Source organism: Anopheles funestus, assembly GCF_943734845.2.
Source record: "Anopheles funestus chromosome X unlocalized genomic scaffold, idAnoFuneDA-416_04 X_unloc_81, whole genome shotgun sequence".
In the NCBI taxonomy this organism is placed as follows: domain Eukaryota; kingdom Metazoa; phylum Arthropoda; class Insecta; order Diptera; family Culicidae; genus Anopheles; species Anopheles funestus.
The window spans coordinates 32501-36972 of NW_026045211.1; positions in this window are offsets into that span (position 1 = coordinate 32501).

Sequence of the window (4472 nt, forward strand, 5' to 3'; positions counted from 1 at the left end):
CCCAAAGGTTGCACTGAATGTTCCTAAGTTGGCCATCAGTACCCATGAAGTATCGCGAAGGTTCACCCGAAAGACACAATATGCACTAAAGTACCCACAGAGTACCCACAAGTTGCACCCAATTGGCCTAAGTTGGCCAAAAGTACCGACAAGTAGCACCATAGAGGCCCGAGTAGAGCGAAATGTGGGCCAAAGTACCGAGTAGTTGCCACAAATGCCCAAATGGATACCAAAATGTGGTACCAAGTACCTAACTGTTGCAACAAATGCTAGCTTTCTGACCAAAAGCTGTGGGCCAATTTCGTAGAAGAACCGCCTAGGCGAAAAGGCAAAAATCGCCGAAGCTGGCCCGCTCGCAGAGCTCGCGGGCCAGGAGATACTCATAGGGCGATTTACTAGAGTGGGGAACTTGAGAATTTTTGTGTCCGAGACTTTGGGCAACTTCGCGGCCGCCCCCTTAAAGTAAAAGATTTTCTCTGGGTGCCTAAAATTCGCAATTCCCGCAAAGTCGGGAAGACGTTAAAGTTTTTGCCCAAAAAATGGCCATCGATTTAAGGTGATTTTCCAATAAGAAAATGCTTCCTATTTTGAATTTTTTCGAATATTTCCTAAACTAAGCGTCGGAGCACATGGCCGTGGAGGAACTTTTGGTAGCTTTTGGCAAGGGCTATCGGATGAAATAATAAGAAAGGCCATCAGAGCGATATTGGATTAATGCGGGCTCATAAACGCACCTGAGAAGTGAAAATTGGTACCTTGCACGCAGGATGCAAGAAATGCTTGAGTGTTAACCATCATCGGTACCAAGTACCTAGGTTATATCGAGTGCGTAGATGGAAGTCGGTACCAAAGGGAAACCTTCCTAGGCTAGGTGCACGCAAGTGAGTATGGATCGATCAGTAGAAAGATGGGAAGCCCAAGGAAACCTTCCTAGGCTAGGTGCACGCAAGTGAGTATGGATCGATCAGTAGAAAGATGGGAAGCCCAAGGAAACCTTCCTAGGCTAGGTGCACGCAAGTGAGTATGGATCGATCAGTAGAAAGATGGGAAGCCCAAGGAAACCTTCCTAGGCTAGGTGCACGCAAGTGAGTATGGATCGATCAGTAGAAAGATGGGAAGCCCAAGGAAACCTTCCTAGGCTAGGTGCACGCAAGTGAGTATGGATCGATCAGTAGAAAGATGGGAAGCCCAAGGAAACCTTCCTAGGCTAGGTGCACGCAAGTGAGTATGGATCGATCAGTAGAAAGATGGGAAGCCATAGGAAACCTTCCTAGGCTAGGTGCACGCAAGTGAGTATGGATCGATCAGTAGAAAGATGGGAAGCCCAAGGAAACCTTCCTAGGCTAGGTGCACGCAAGTGAGTATGGATCGATCAGTAGAAAGATGGGAAGCCCAAGGAAACCTTCCTAGGCTAGGTGCACGCAAGTGAGTATGGATCGATCAGTAGAAAGATGGGAAGCCATAGGAAACCTTCCTAGGCTAGGTGCACGCAAGTGAGTATGGATCGATCAGTAGAAAGATGGGAAGCCCAAGGAAACCTTCCTAGGCTAGGTGCACGCAAGTGAGTATGGATCGATCAGTAGAAAGATGGGAAGCCCAAGGAAACCTTCCTAGGCTAGGTGCACGCAAGTGAGTATGGATCGATCAGTAGAAAGATGGGAAGCCATAGGAAACCTTCCTAGGCTAGGTGCACGCAAGTGAGTATGGATCGATCAGTAGAAAGATGGGAAGCCATAGGAAACCTTCCTAGGCTAGGTGCACGCAAGTGAGTATGGATCGATCAGTAGAAAGTGGGAAGCCCATTACCAAATGCCCTAGTGAAGACCGTAAACGAATATCATGAACCGATAAGGAGCACCAAATGCCCTAGTGAAGACCGTAAACGAATATCATGAACCGAGAAGGAGCACCAAATGCCCTAGTGAAGACCGTAAACGAATATCATGAACCGATAAGGAGCACCAAATGCCCTAGTGAAGACCGTAAACGAATATCATGAACCAAGAAGTAGCAACGAATGCCTGAAAAAGTACCAAGTCCACGGTATAGAGTAACGAGAGTTAACCGCCGTGATGTATGCAATGAGGGCAGCCATTGCATGGGTTCTGGACTTGGTTCGCGAATAACTTTTTTGCTAGACATCGGACAAAGTTGACGTGGAAGAACGAAATGTAGCATTTGGTGCCACCTATCCAAAACTTTTTCAAGATTGAAGATCCGATCGATACAGCCTGAGTTATAGGCAAAAGTTGGTGCAAAATTGAGCATTTTTAATGGTGAAAAATCGGTACTCCTCGAATAGCTCCTGTTGGAAGCATCGGACCACATGGTCGTGGAGGAACATATTGTAGCGTGCGGTGTCAAGTATCGACACCCAAAACCGCATGTCCGATGGACGGAAAATGACCAAGTTATAGTGAAAACTTGGTTGCACCAAATTCCCGAAGAAGTGCAACGAGAAGGTGAATGCGCAGGTTGTTCGTCGAATAGCTCCGGCCACAGACATGGTAGCGATTAGTGGTGCATGGAAGAAATCTAGCCACAAGTGCCATCTACCCATGGCCAGAAGAAAGTGTGGCCATATCTTGGATACCGGCGGAGCTATGGGGCAAATATGGGCCAAAAATGGTGCAAGTTGGACCAAAAATCCGAAAAAGTACCTAGGTAAATGCGCAGGTTGTTCGTCGAATAGCTCCGGCCACAGACATGGTAGCGATTAGTGGTGCATGGAAGAAATCTAGCCACAAGTGCCATCTACCCATGGCCAGAAGAAAGTGTGGCCATATCTTGGATACCGGCGGAGCTATGGGGCAAATATGGGCCAAAAATGGTGCAAGTTGGACCAAAAATCCGACCAAGTGCGCGAGGCGCTTTCGTGAATAGCTCCGGCCACAGACATGGTAGCGATTAGTGGTGCATGGAAGAAATCTAGCCACAAGTGCCATCTAGCCATGGCCAGAAGAAAGTGTGGCCATATCTTGGATACCGGCGGAGCTATGGGGCAAATATGGGCCAAAAATGGTGCAAGTTGGACCAAAAATCCGACCAAGTGCGCGAGGCGCTTTCGTGAATAGCTCCGGCCACAGACATGGTAGCGATTAGTGGTGCATGGAAGAAATCTAGCCACAAGTGCCATCTACCCATGGCCAGAAGAAAGTGTGGCCATATCTTGGATACCGGCGGAGCTATGGGGCAAATATGGGCCAAAAATGGTGCAAGTTGGACCAAAAATCCGGCCAAGTGCGCGAGGCGCTTTCGTGAATAGCTCGGGCCACAGACATGGTAGCGATTAGTGGTGCATGGAAGAAATCTAGCCACAAGTGCCATCTACCCATGGCCAGAAGAAAGTGTGGCCATATCTTGGATACCGGCGGAGCTATGGGGCAAATATGGGCCAAAAATGGTGCAAGTTGGACCAAAAATCCGAAAAAGTACCTAGGTAAATGCGATGGTTGTTCGTCGAATAGCTCCGGCCACAGACATGTTAGCGATTAGTGGTGCATGGAAGAAATCTAGCCACAAGTGCCATCTACCCATGGCCAGAAGAAAGTGTGGCCATATCTTGGATACCGGCGGAGCTATGGTGCAAATACGGGCCAAAAATGGTGCAAGTTGGACCAAAAATCCGACCAAGTGCGCGAGACGCTTTCGTGAATAGCTCCGGCCACAGACATGGTAGCGATTAGTGGTGCATGGAAGAAATCTAGCCACAAGTGCCATCTAGCCATGGCCAGAAGAAAGTGTGGCCATATCTTGGATACCGGCGGAGCTATGGTGCAAATATGGGCCAAAAATGGTGAAGTTGGACCAAAAATCCGACCAAGTGCGCGAGGCGCTTTCGTGAATAGCTCCGGCCACAGACATGGTAGCGGTTAGTGGTGCATGGAAGAAATCTAGCCACAAGTGCCATCTAGCCATGGCCAGAAGAAAGTGTGGCGATATCTTGGATACCGGCGGAGCTATGGGGCAAATACGGGCCAAAAATGGGTAAACTTGTACGGTCCAAAGCCAAGGGTAAATTTTTTTATTCCTCTAATAACTTCTAGCACAGACATTGAATCGGTTGGTAATGTATGGATGAAATGCAGCAAACAGTTGGAACTACCCATAAAATCTTAAAGATTGACGATCCAATGTATAGAACCGGAGTAATGTGCGATACTTGGTGTAAAATCGAGTGAAAAATTAACTATAAACTGTTTTTGGCCCATAACTCGAATACTAGACATCGGAAGGGGGGGTCGTAGAACGATTTTTTGTTGCCCTATCGATTCCCTATCGAACGAGCAAAAGTTGTTTTTTTGACCAAAAAGGACCCCTACTCTAGTAAAATTGGCCTGATTTTACTAGTCCCCGGTACCCGTACAGGCAAAATGAGCAAAATGCTCAAGTATGAATGGTTTTTGGCCCATAACTCGAATACTAGACGTCGCAGGGGGGTGTCATGGAACAATTTTTGGTAGCCCTTGAAA